Here is a 13,595-nt window from a genome sequence, read left to right as displayed (position 1 = left end):
CTCAGGACCAGGGTTTCCTGGCCCATTCCATGAGGCAAAGTTAGTGGGTGGTAACTCATTCTTATTTTAATATCAAGGAAAAGGGACTGATTTAGGGATCATTTCCCCAAGGACTTCACCAGGCTCTTGCTTTTCTCCTGCTGGATCCTTTGCCCTGCACTGAGGTGCACTGCTTGACTCCTCTGTTCCTCCTGCAAGTCCATGTTGTCTCTTTCTTCTGCCTCTGCTCTCCCTTCTGTTCTGCTTTCTGTTTTTTTCCTCACAGCTGTTTGTATTCAGGGCTCTCCTGCTGTGCCAGGCTGCTGGCTTATCCCTACACGAGTTTCCTACAGCTCTCCTAAGTGTTTGTGTGCCAGCACATCCACAAATCATATGGCTGTGTGGGTGAGAGCTAGGGATGGAGCAGCCACTGGCTCCCATGGCATCACAGGCTCTCAGAGCTAGCAGAGGGAAGGCAGGGCCTTTCTCCAGGGGCTTCACAGCCTAGGAAATGGGGAAAGCTCCCTGGGTGCTGGAAGCAGCCTGTCAGCTTGGCAGGGAAAAGGGAGGGCAGAAGCATGTTGGGAAGGACAGCCAGGGTGGGGCTGGGGAACAGACTGGCAGCGTCAGGGGCAATGAGGGATAGGGTATGAATGAGAAAATGCCTCCCTTTGAGGGTGGCAGTCTCGTCACATGGAGCCCTCAGCCATTTTCCATCTCAGACATGCTTCTCCTATGTGTGACTAACTGCTGCCCACGCCTTGGCAGTGTTCTTCTCTCAAGGAATCCTCTCCACAAGGTCAGAAACGTGATGCTCTCCTCGCTTGACTTCAGACCCAGTGAGCTTTGTGCCACCCCTTCCCCCTTCAGCCCTCGCTTCTGCCTTCTCAGCTGGCTCTTCCTTTGCATCCCTTTTCCCAACCACTCCTGTGGCTGCCACAGAAATCATGTTCACCCCTTATCCTGGGCTTTGGCTTAAGGAAGCACTTTCTGTGGGCCCCCAAAAACATTTTGGTCCTGGATGTTGTTGTGCTGGAATTTCAGGGGTGCTGAATGGTGAGATGTTGAGTGAAGGAGCTAGAGGGGACATGGGAAATACTTTACATGGGGGAGCAGTGGAGGGGATCCTGGTCTTATATGGAGTTCTGGGGCAAATTCATCATTGCAACAGCCTTGGGTGAAACAAAGCAAGCACAGCTGGGTAGGGCTGGGTTTGTAACAGGTCTGCCAGAAGCTTCATTTGCTGGTCTCAGATGTGCTGCCATTCTCACCTATCCCCTTGTATGTGTTTTCCCATCTCTCCCTCTTCTCCAGACTGAGTGCTTTGAAACAGCAGCCTCCTCTGCCAGTGTGTTTTGCAAACACTTGGTACACACTTGGTGCTGAGTAAATTGCTGACATTGTTGTTATTATTGCATCAATAGCTCAGGGCTTCTTAGCACAAATGAGACCAGATCAGCACAGCATTTGTTTATAGCACATGGTGGAACCACTGAGGGCTCTCCAGCAAAGCCCTGGGCTTGCTGTGCCAGGGGCTGTGCCAGGCAGGAGGGGTCTGGGCTGAGGTGGGTTGGTTTGCAGTGTGTCCTCCTGCCTCTTTGACTGCTGTGTGGCAGCTCACATGCCAACCAGTGGCATCAAGTCCTTTGATACTTGAACCTTGATTTCCCCCTCTTCTCCCTGCTGGCTCACCTGACAAGGTCTGTTGAGTGAATGCATTGTTTGGCCTAAGGGTCGGTGTGACTCCTCCAAGACAGCACAGTAGTCAGGAGTAAACCCAGGGACATTTGCTATCCAGTTGTGTGTTTTAACTGCTCCTCTTGCTCCCCAGGACACTTGGATCCTGTTGGAAGCACAGCAGATGGAGCCAGGCAGCAGGTCCAGCTCCAGCTGCCTGGCAGGGAAAGGGCAAAGCAGGAGCACCAGTGACCTTGTTGATTTATTCATTAGACAGTGCTTAGAAGAGGGGGAGGATTGATTTGTCTGTCAAATACAACATGAAACCATGTGGCCTGCAAGGGGAGGACTAATTGTGCTGCTGACACACAGGCCAGAACTGACTCACACAGCCAAGCACCTTTTTATTATGTTTTCCTGCTAGTCAGCTCTTCTTTTCATCTATCCTATTATCTCAGGCAATTTATTGATGCAAAGTCAAATTTAAGTGGTTGTTTTGCCTGTGAAAGTGAGGGGGAAAAAGTCTGAACTAAATACTGTGAGTTGTTGGATCAATCTCTGTGTTATGGAACCAGTTTGAAGCCATCCAGCTGTAGGATCTATGGTAACAAAATGCCTTTAAGGGTCCAAGTCCCTTGTTCAAAAGAGCTTTGTGGGCTCTTAGTAAGTGTCCTATAACAGTCAGGTTCTTGATTCTTGAATCCAAGGGATTCTTGAAAGCACCACACTACTTGCATGCCTTTGAAATCAGTGCCAGAGCTGCTTTAAAGATTAAAAAAAAAGAAAAATAACTTTTTGTATGTACGGTGTGATTGCTCTGAGGCTGCTGTTCTTGAAAACAGGCAAGGGCCAAATTTAAATTGGCTGTTTCACATGCAAGTAGTGGCACTGCTGCAGGAGCTCTCCTAGGCAGCACAAGTGGGCTCTGCCTGTTGTGTGGGCAGCTCAGGCATTGCTGAGCCTACATTAGCACCATGCTGGGATGATGTGTGCCTGGCTGGGTGGCAGCATGGGACACACGTGAGCTGTGCCTCGTGCCGTGCCGTGCCAGCCTCCGCTGCCACTCCCTGAGCTGCTGAGGAACCTGCTTTCCATCTTTGCACCAAAGATGTGGCACTGTCCTTCCTAAAGGCCAGTCATGCTGTCACAGAGGTCAGCCTGCTTTTTCCTGTTTCCTGTCTTGATCAGCAACTTTGCCTGCGCTCCAGCAGACGGCTTTGGTCCGTTCCCCACAGAGCTGAAGAGATTCCTGTGCGTGTGGGATACCTTCAGAAACTCCAGGTTTGGTTGGGCCCTGGACAGCTACTGCTAATGATTCCTAGCCCAGGCCTTGCTGGCAGGCTTTGAGGGTCAGTGCAGTCATTTGGAAGATTTCCAATAGCTGCAGTGGGTGCTGAGTTGAGCCTGCACCGAGCACACAGGGAAGAATTCATTGTCTTTACTAATTTGGTTTTGATTCTCCCCCGCTGCTCTGCTAAATGGACCTCAACCCTGATCTTGAAGCAAGTACTTTGCCAAAATTTGCACCCCTAAAGGACTTGAACAGCCCCTCCTCTCACTTCCAGCCTCTCCTTTCCTTAAAATTTCTGTTTCTCCTTCACAATTTTTTGAAGGCTGTTTATCCTCTAGTTGCAAAATGTGCCTTTCTCCTCTGCTTTAGCTTCTTGCTGCCCACGGGATGTGAAACAGGATTCTATCCTGTGCTGCAAAACTAATCACTTTTTAATTATGTAGAGGAAAGGACATTGTAAAAGCCCTTCCAAAGCCCAGAGTCCTCCTGCAAAGCAGAGGCAATGGGGGCCTGGCACTTGTTGGTATTGATAGTGAGTTGTTCCTTTAAGCCACATATTATACCTTCCACTGGTGTTTAGATATAGACAAAAATGCCAACTGAGATTCCTGGGCTTTTTTGAAAGCAAAGGGGGATTCATTTGAACAAGAACTGGATTCCTTTCTCTTGGCTCCTCTCATCCCCATGGAGCTAAATTAGGGATACTCTCAGCATGAAGGCAACACAGCTGGAAAGCCAACTGTTCTGCAGAGGGATTTCAGAAAATCTTGTGGATTTGGCAGGGAGGACATCAGAAAAAATGGCCAACTGCCTCCCAAAGGGTAAAACTCCTCTGGATCAGGGAAAAGCTGCTTGCAGTTTGTATTGGTGCTTTCTATCTCGCTACGGGGCTTTTAGGACTTTAGAGGGAGTAATGAATCCAGGGACTCAACTTACTCTTAAGATTTCCTTCTTGCTGTGATGCTCATGTGAAAAAGTAATAGCAAAGGCTTGTAAGAGCTCCATTAATGTCTCTTATTCATAGTGCCTGGTTTATGGGTAGCCACTAAATTGTATGCTTGCTAATAGATGCCATCTTGTGCTTATCTTATAGCTGTGTCCTGCAGCTTCTCCCTTTTTAGTTCCTGTCCAAATCATCTATAAGAGAGCAATATTCTGCATTCATGTAGCACCTGGCAGTCAGTCACAGATAGGCTTAGGCAGCAGCAGTGGAGTCTGCCATGGGACCCTGACCCTTTTCTGCATCCCAGATCAATGTTCCACTGGGCTGAATTATTGAGTCATTGCATTTTTTTCCTCACCCTCCTAAAGAAAACAAAAAAAAAAAAGAGGGAGTTTACAGAACAGTTACAAGCATTTCTTACAGGTAAATACACCTTTTTACCTGAGCCATTCAGATAATTCAAGGGCAGATAGAGAAACAGGTCTGGGATCTCCAGTTGCTGGGTCATGTGTGTCACTCTCTGTGGTGAGGTTGAGAAGAAGCAGCTCCAGGCTTGGATACTTACCTGGATTTCTGTGAGTGGCTGTTCAGAGGGAAAATCCTGTGTGACCACATGTGCTGTTTATTCTCTGCACATGAGCTGTGACAAAGGTGAAAAAGCTACAGAAGTACAACTTTCCTACCAGCATCCTGGGGAGGCTGGGGTGAGAGCCCAGGAATGGGCAAGCCTGAAGGACAGACAGGCTTGGGAAAAAACAACAAGCTGACTTCAGCTACTGGCATGAAGGTTTGGGGGAAAGGTGAAAGGGGAGCTAAGATGGTGAGGGACAAGAAGGAGGAATCTGAAGATTTCTGTCCCAGCTCTGTAGCTACCTAGAAAGACAAATTTGGATTGGCGTGTTCAGCCTGCCTTACCTCTTGTTTCCTGTTTTGACACATGGTGAATGATTCTCAGCTGTCATATGGGTGCAGCTCTGCCTGGGGGGACTGGTATCTGCTGAGTGTTGTGATCCTTGGTGTGAAAGAAGGGCAAAGTCCCCTTTTTTGACACTATATTGTACCACCAGTCAGCAAACAGCTGTATTCATTTTCAGAAGTCTTTCTGCCCCAAGAGCCCCACGATTAAATCCTCATGCACAATCCTGAGGACAAGAGGGCTCTGGAGCTGAGGCAGTATCTTTCTGTGGCCAGGCTGTGTGCTGCAGGCCTGTGTTAGCAGTTCATTTACATGTTAGCCAGGGCTGCAGGCCTCGCTGCAGGCCTGGGAGTCAGCCAGAGCAGTGATGCATTCAGCCGGCAGGCTGGGCTTCAAATCCTCTACAAGGCAGTTCATCTCTTGATCTCAAAAAGACAAAAGTAATGAACCTCTTGAAAGAAGGTTGATGTTTTTCCTGTTGTACTACCACAATGTTTGGACACCGGTTAGAGGAGGCTGGAGTCAAAGCAAGAAACTGTTGAATGAATAAATCGGCTTAGAGGGCTTTGTAGCGATTTATTCCGCTCTTTGGTCCTTTGGGCTTGTGTGCAGCTCATAAACGAGCTTATTATTCTATCATGATTCATAGCTCTGTGGCAGAAGCAGAGGGTGGATGTGCTGCCAGGGAAGACAGAGGGGGTAGGGATGGAGCATTTGAAGTGGAGATCAGGCAGAGGTCACCTGGAACATGGGGGGAGAGGGAGAGGCTGCAGCCAGCATGGGCTGGTGGATCACTGTGTGTGCAATGCAGGTGGTGGGGGAGACAACCATCCCTGATCAAGATTTAATTTTGTGGCTGCTCTTTGGCATTCATTTTAGAGATAGCTGAGATCTCTCAGTGACAGGAAAGTACTTTGTACATCTACTGGAAGCTTAGTGATGTGTTACATACAGTCTGTCTTCAGGGGGACTTCAACCTTCCCATCTGTATCCTGGGACTTCTCTCTTCTATTCCACTGTTCACAACACCCATTTCAGCCTTTCCTTATTTCAGTGGCAGAGTTTCTTATTGGGATGTTCTGCTCTAGCATGCAACAAGGCACCTCAGAAGTCCCTCGTGCTCTCCTTAGCATGTATGACATGATGTCCTACTTACAGTGGTGCACAGCTGGTTTCTGCATGTTGGGGGCCCCTCTGTCACTGGAGATTAATGCTGCAAACAGGAATTAGCTTGAGATGGGGCTTCAAGATGTCCCAGCCCATTATCTGTGTGTCTGATCTAATCTGTCAGTCAGTCTCCCTGGCAAGGGAGCGACAGCATGTGCCAGGCTGCTTAGCCAGATGCTGTGGTATATTTGGTGTTTCAGAGCTGTCAAGGAAAAAAGGAAAAGCCCTGGCCTTTAAGACCTCCCTTTGTTTTTCCAGCATGAGGCTGAATTGCATCTGAAGGGCTGATGTACACCTCTGCATTTAGAGAATGAGCAGGTGGGCTTTATTGTCTGTGTCCAGGTCACAGGAACCTGAAACATGCTGTCTACACCTAGTCCCTGTGCTCAGTGATGTCCTTTGTGTCCCAGAAACCTCCTGAGCAAAGGCATCTTGGCAGAGCCTGACAGCTGCTAGTGTGACTGTGCATGTGGTTTCTCAGCCATGACCTTGGGAGGTGTTCTTTGCACATCCTTCTCTCTAGAATCACAGTGGGACTCTGATATTGTTTGCTTTTCCTTTGGCCAAATGCAGGGGTTATTCTGATCAGGAACTTTCCTGTTGTGGCCCAAGACACAGGAGTTTGAGAACAGCCCTTCTCAGGGTGTTCACAGAGATGCTGTCCTGTAATTCTTCAAAAACAATTTTGATGGAAGACTGAGCCTCCAGCAGTGCATTACTTCATCATACCGGGCAGGGCAATGAGGTGCAGGTTCTGTTCTCTGTGTATATTGTTGAAGTTGGGATTCATCCCATCAAAGCTGAGGAATGCAGATAAACTGTGAGTGCAGCCCTGTGTGGCTGCTGGTATCACAGTCACTGCTCTCAGGGAGAGAGAGAAATCAGCCCATCTGAGGCCACTTGCCTTCTGGCCATGCTCTCCAACTTGCTGGTTGTAAAATGAGCTTGGGATGACTATTCTCTGGTACTCCCTTGGGTGTTGAAGGCAATTATGTCTCTGACCCTAGACAGGAGCTCTCTCTGAAGTGTATTGAGAATCAAACACTCATCATGACACTGTGACTCTTTGTTGTAGCTCTTGGTGCAATGTGGTGATGGTGGGCAGACTTGTGAAAGTTTGTGCAGGTAGTTCAGGTGTATTTGAGGGTGCTTTGCTTGCCTTAGCCTAAATAAGAGCATCCATCAGCCAAGTGTCCCTTCTCCTGCAGCAATAAATAGTGGATGCCTGAGGATGAATGTAGGAACAGGATAAGCATGTAGTGACACCTCTTAATGTATTCTCTCCATCTCCAGACATTTGACATTCTTAGCCAATTGTCATTTCCTACAATCAGTAGCTCTAGATGGGGTTTTCTCCCTTGCATTTGTTCTGTTCCTCTTTCAGCTTACAAGAATTTATAGCATCCAGCCCCCTGAAACAAGGAGTTCCACTGCTCAAATCCTGTTGGTGTCCAAAACATAAGATTTTGTGTTGGCTTCTCTAGTAAAGCAAACCTAATAATTCAAAGAGCTGGAGGTCCCTGGGCAGATATCATTGATGCTTCTGAAAACTGAATGGCTTTGTGTGGAAGTGTGAGTCAGCAGAGTGTTGCTTGTAGCTTAGAAATACTTTCAAGGCTTCTGGCACAAATATATCTTCTGAAAACCAGGCTCTGGTTTGGATCTGTGTGGGCTTGGGAACGCTGGGAGTTCCCAGAAGATGAATCTGCAGACAGGCCTTTCTTCAGGCAGCTGGGAACCAGACTAGGAAGGAGAATCAGTTCATTTGCTCTTCCCATCGGCTCACAGTTACTGAGCAGTGCTGTCCCAGGTGCCCTCTGCCAGGTGCTGCTGTAGGTGTGAGGAACTGCCTGTTTAGTGCTGTAGCCATGCTGATGCAGAGAAGTCAGATATTCATTGTATTGACAGATATTCATTGTGTGGGTGACACCCCTGCCGAAGCTGAAGGGAGCACCGAAGCCTTTTGGATGGGAAGGGACTCAAATAGGAGCGCCTGGTAATGGGACAACACGGGAGATCAGAGAGTGAGTGATTTGGTTGTGAGAAATGTAAATGAAGGCTCTGCTGATACTACAGGAGCTCTCAGCAGGCTCATCAATCCCTCTGACCCAACACCCAAGCTGAAAAGAGTGCATTTACATTTCAAAGAGAGGAAGAAGGTGTGCAGAATGAAGCAGATTCTTCATTTGGTGATCCTTGGGTAGGTTAAAGAGGCAAGAACCCCCCTCCTCTCCTATGCTTCAATCACATGTGCAAACCATGTGGCTGTGCTTTCAGAAATGCTTGGGATCAAGAGGTCTCCATCAGGAAGACAACTCCAATTCAGGGTGCACACAGATTGATGTCACTTTGTCAGAGCTGCACCTGCTTGTGCCAGCTCTGAGGGTGGCTGAGGGCCAGGCAGCACTTGGGTAATCAGATGGGAAATAAGGAAGTGACTTTGATTAAAGCTGAGAGACAACATGTGGGGGAACAGTGGGAGGACCCACTCTGAGCCACTGGAAGGGAAATCTACTGGAAAAAAAAATGATGGGGAAGGATTTCTGGTGTTTGAATGGGTGAAATAATAAGAAAAGAAAGGCTCAGAGAAGGCTGCAAGTGTTTTGGAGATATGATTGTTTGGGACAGTAGCAGGAAAACAGCCAAATTCTCCTGTCATCATGTTTCAGACCCACTGTGGGTGAGTTGCATGGCAGTTTTGGGAAGAAATGACAGAAAACTAAACCCCAAAGATTTGGGCAGAAGGCCCATCTCCCTGGGAATAAATGAGGGGTCTGATCCTGGGATGTGCCAACCATTGTTGGATGTCTGAGGTCCTGCTCAGCCCAGAGCTCAGGGTTTGGCCCTGTGCTGTGGAAAGCTTGTGCTGGGTTGTTGGTGGAGCCTCTGCTCCCTCTGGGGAGCTGGGGACTCTGGGGACACTGACATGGCTGGAGTGGTGGAGGCAGAGCTACCTGGCAATGCTTCTGTGACATTGGTGAGCAGGTCAGGCTCTGGGGCCATGAAAGCTCCAAACCTGTGAATTTGTTCCTCAGAATAACTTTTTAGCTATAAATTTGGCTTGCCCCAAGCAAGTCTGTTTGTTGTTTTAGTGAACCTCTGGTAGCCAAAATGTGTATAAGATGGCAGGTGGGTGCAGTGGGTGCAGGAGGAAGCTCTGGCTGAGCAGACAGAACAGTCACCAAACCTTGCTCTAACCACACCTAACAAAACTTGTTAGAGCCATTGGGTTTAGATGGGAGGAGAGATGGGGGGCATGGGGCTCTTGGGGGGGACACAATCTGCATTAAAGCCTTGAACAAACCATTTGAGACCCTGTTTGATTGAGTCACTCTGAAGGGAGGTAGAGTCTGTCACACATACCCACTGTAATGAGCATGAACAAACCCAGAACAGCTGGCTGGAGCATATGGAGCATCCAGAAGGGAAAAAAGCTGAAATAATTCCCTTTTCTCTGCTCTTTGCTTACCCTGGCCCGGATTCAGGAGCACACTGGGGACTGTGCTCATCTTTAGTCCTGCACTTTAGATCCCAATGATTTCCCTTTCAGTTTTACTATCAACTTAATGAGTTCTCTGGGCAGATAAGCACCTTCCTGAGTGCAGTTGGGGTACAGCACCTTTAATCCCAGATTCCATGAAGAATCTGGCTCCCCCATAACCAACTGGCTCCTCTGTGGAGTCAGGTGGGAGTCCAGCCTGCACCCTTGCTTCTGGATAGGAATTGAGTCTGTAGATGGGCCTTGGTAAAGAACTCAAGGAGGAAACACAGGAGTGAAGTCATCTTGTCATTCCCAGTTAGCTAATGGTCTGTTTTCTGGGCTCTGATCTTTTCACTTTTCCTTAGAGTTTATCAGGTTTTTTGACTTTGGAAACAAATAGTTTCCTTCATCTGTACAGTGCACATGTGGGAACAACTGCTCCAGGAAGCTCAGAGGTTGCAGATTTTCTTGAGAGAGTTTGGTAAATCTTTTTCACTCTTTTCCATGGTTTTTTCATCTCCATCAGGAGGGACAGAAGGGCACAAGCAGATAATTTTTCCCCATTGCCAGTATTTCTGTAGCAGAGCACTGACAGAAGGACTCAATTGTGCCATAACCCACATATATGTGTGTATGAAAAATGAGAATGTGGCATAAATGATCTCACCCATCATTTCTGGCTTTGATGCACAAGATAGGGTAATTATCAGCTGCTCCTGCACAGAATGCACTGGTGAAATCAGGGAGAGTCTGTCAGAAACCAGTAAGAGGAGCAGAGGAATTCACAGGAAAGTTGTTTTCTCCCTCTTGAAACTCCCTGTGTGTATGTGCACATAAGCACGTGTGTATCGGTTTTGCACTTGCCTCAGCATTTTTGGGTGGGCTATGAAGCAAATTTCCTAAGCAGTCTGCACCTCCTGCTAAGCAAAAGCTGGCCTGAACATTTGTTATGTTAGTAAAATGCATCTTTGTGGTACCCTTTAAGCAACTGCCTCATTTTAGATAAAAATCTGTTTGTGATTTTTTTAGGGCTCTTGCAATTTATTGGTTCCTCTGATATCTTAAACCTATTAGCTCTCTACCCATCCACAAAATCTTCCAGAGAAACAGAATTGACAAGACCTGAATGTCTAATAAAAAAAAAACCTGAGCAGGAAGGAAAACAACTAAATAAAGTTAAAAAATCAACAAAACAAAAGCTGGCCTAAGGGTTTCAGGCTCTACTTTGTACAGCATAAGAAGGGGGTATAAAAATAGAGCTGTTTTTACCTCTGCACCTCCCTTTTATTTGGAGCTTCTCTGAGCACTCAAGCTCCCAGTGGATGGACTGGGATTGTAACGTGGAAGCAGCTTGTGAGTGCTTGGGGCAGCATTCACAGCCTGAAGTGAGTCAGAGCAGCTGCATCTTTGGTCATTCTTACCACAAAGTGCTGCAGTTTGGCATCCCATAGCCCCCAGCTCTCCTTTGGCTGCTGTTGAGCAAAGGCCAAAGGAGACAAGACAACCCAGAGAACCTGGAACAGAAAAGATTTTTTTCAACAACAACCAGCATTGACATTACAACACATTTCTCAGCTCACAGGCAGAAGCAAAGCCTTGCTATTACCTGCTATTCTCAAAGGTGCATTTCATCTCTATTCAAATAGTCATTCAACACTAGATTTTTAAATACAGTCTACAGAAGGCTTTAATGTTAACATTAAAAAGATAATGAAAACAGGCAAACAGACAAATCATGATGCCCAGTGCTCTGCTTCTTCATTGATAAAATATGAGAGCAGCTCCCCCCCCACAAAGATTTTGCCTTTCCAGACTGCTAGTCATTTATGGTTTTATTTATGAAAAGAAGAAAAAACGAGTTTCCATCATAGCCCCTAAGCATAATAGAAAGGAAAAGCTTTCATGCATTCTGCATGGGGCTGTGCTGTCAGGCTGTGCAAGTGCATAATAACGTGATTTCTTTCGTTACAGCCCAAAACCTGCCTTCCAGTTCGATCATAGAGCTCAAAAATACGTTTGCATTTGATGATATCCCTGTTCTGCTCATGCACAACTTCCTGCTTTGTACTTGTTTCCCTTTGCAGTGTTTCTGGGGTACTGCATCCCTGTCCAAGGCACTGCTTCATGCATTGTTGCTGTTAACTACTGTAAGGCAGATAATTATCCTAAGAGGCCCCAACTGTTCCAGGCTCAGTGCACGTAAGAGACAGTCTCTGTCTGAGGAGCTTAAGGCCTAAATAATCAAGGCAGATAGAATTGTTATCAGTCTTATTTTTACTGAGAGCTTAAATGACCTGCCAGAGGTCACACAGGGAGCCTGTGGTGGAATCACGCCTGGCATACCGATTTCCCATGGTTTATTTAAGCACCTAACCCAGGCCCTTGGTTAAGGAAGGCAGCTGTGAGAATGCTGCTCGTGTGTGTGAGCTGGGGTGCAGTTCTGGCCTGGATTTCCATATGACCTCCTGGTCCAAGCACGTCTGCAAGGAGCTCTGGTGCTGGAATAAAGGTACAGCGAGCAAACAGCAGCTCCACGGTGCAGCTCACCTGGATTGCAGAGCTCTGAGCAGCTCAAGGACAGAGCCTTCAACAAGGTGCCAGAGGTTGGTAGTGCTCATACTTCAGCTTTCACTGGTTTTGACTTTTACACAAACCTGAACAGTGCTTGTGAAATAGAAAGGACAGTGATTGCTCTGATTTTAGGTTGTTGAAGAGCACAGGCTGGTGGGTAGTGTGCTTTGTTGTGTGGGCCTTGATGTTCAGAAGCAGCTAAGAACCTCAAATTTTGTATCAAAGCTAATGTTTAAAGTGTTGTTGCTACACATTGAAATATTATGACAAAATACATGTTTTAAAAACACTCTGAGGTGAACAGCTCCATGTGCAATGGGAACCAGCCATGATGAGTGCTGGAAATAGAGTCCACCTAGAAAAGTAACTGTCCTGCAGAGGGAATTTTGTCCTGGCAAAAGAGAATCAAATGTCATTCTGAGGTGCTACAGTAATTAAAAATCTATTTTCAGCAATCCCATACATTGGTCAAACACTAGTAGAACGGGCATGAGGCGGCTTCTCAGTAGACAACCCAACACTAACCTGATTCTTTGCCCTCCAGTTCCTCCTACCCTTCATTACATTAGTCCATCTCACCTTCCTCCACGAAACAGGATCTAATGACCCCCTAGGAATCCCCTCAGACTGTGACAAAATCCCATTCCACCCGTATTACTCTACAAAAGACATCCTAGGGTTCACACTAATACTTATCCTCCTCGTTACCCTACCCTATTCTCCCCCAACCTCCTAGGAGACCCAGAAAACTTCACTCCAGCAAGCCCCCTATCCACCCCTGCACACATCACTTCCAATTTGCCTACACCATCCTCTGATCCATCCCAAACACACCAGGAGGAGTCCTAGCCCTAGCCACCTCCATCCTAATCCTATTCCTAATCCCACTACTTCATACATCCAAACAACCTTCAATAACCTTCTGCCCCTATCCCAAATCCTCTTCTGGACCTTAGTCACCAAGCTCCTCATCCTAACCTGAGCAGGGAGCCAACCAGCTGAACACCCATTTATTATCATTGGCCACCTAGCCTCCCTATCCTACTTCATTATAATTCATACAATCATTCTAATTCTATTCCCCCTTGCAGCCATCCTAGAAAACAGATAGAAAACCTAGATACTTTAACTAACTCTAATAGTTTATAAAAACATTGGTCCTGTAAGCCAAATTCCCTTTTGCCAGGTCAGGAAAGTTCCCTGGGCTGTGTCTCTGCTGTATCTGAGGGTGTGGAAATGGCTTCTCTGGAGCTGAAAGCCTGTGAGGTGTAGAGAACCTCTGCTCTGTTTGGCTGAGGAAATGCTGTAAAATAGTTTTGTCTGTCATTGATTGGAAACCAGACACGGTTGGGGCCCTAATATTACAGAATTAGCACAACTACCTTGCTTAGCTAATTGTTTTAAATGACATTTTAAAGAACAATTTTCCTTAACGTTTCTAGTCTGCTTTTCCGTTGTCTGCAAGTACAAAATTCAATTTTCCTAAGTGTCAATTTTTATCTAAAATAAAATACCTATTAGCATTCCCAATGCATTTCAATGTAACTTTGTTTTTTGAAATGATTTCACA

The 13,595-nt window shown here is 46.7% G+C and overlaps 1 pseudogene; it reads left to right on the top strand.

Annotated features, from left to right (window-relative positions):
• Nucleotides 1–12,419: 12,419 nt before the first annotated feature.
• Nucleotides 12,420–13,193, top strand: LOC117244933 (annotated as a pseudogene).
• Nucleotides 13,194–13,595: the final 402 nt, after the last annotated feature.

This window comes from Parus major, chromosome 10, assembly GCF_001522545.3.
Source record: "Parus major isolate Abel chromosome 10, Parus_major1.1, whole genome shotgun sequence".
Taxonomy (NCBI): Eukaryota; Metazoa; Chordata; class Aves; order Passeriformes; family Paridae; genus Parus; species Parus major.
Note: the sequence above shows the minus strand (reverse complement) of the source record. Positions and strands in the feature narration are given on the sequence as shown.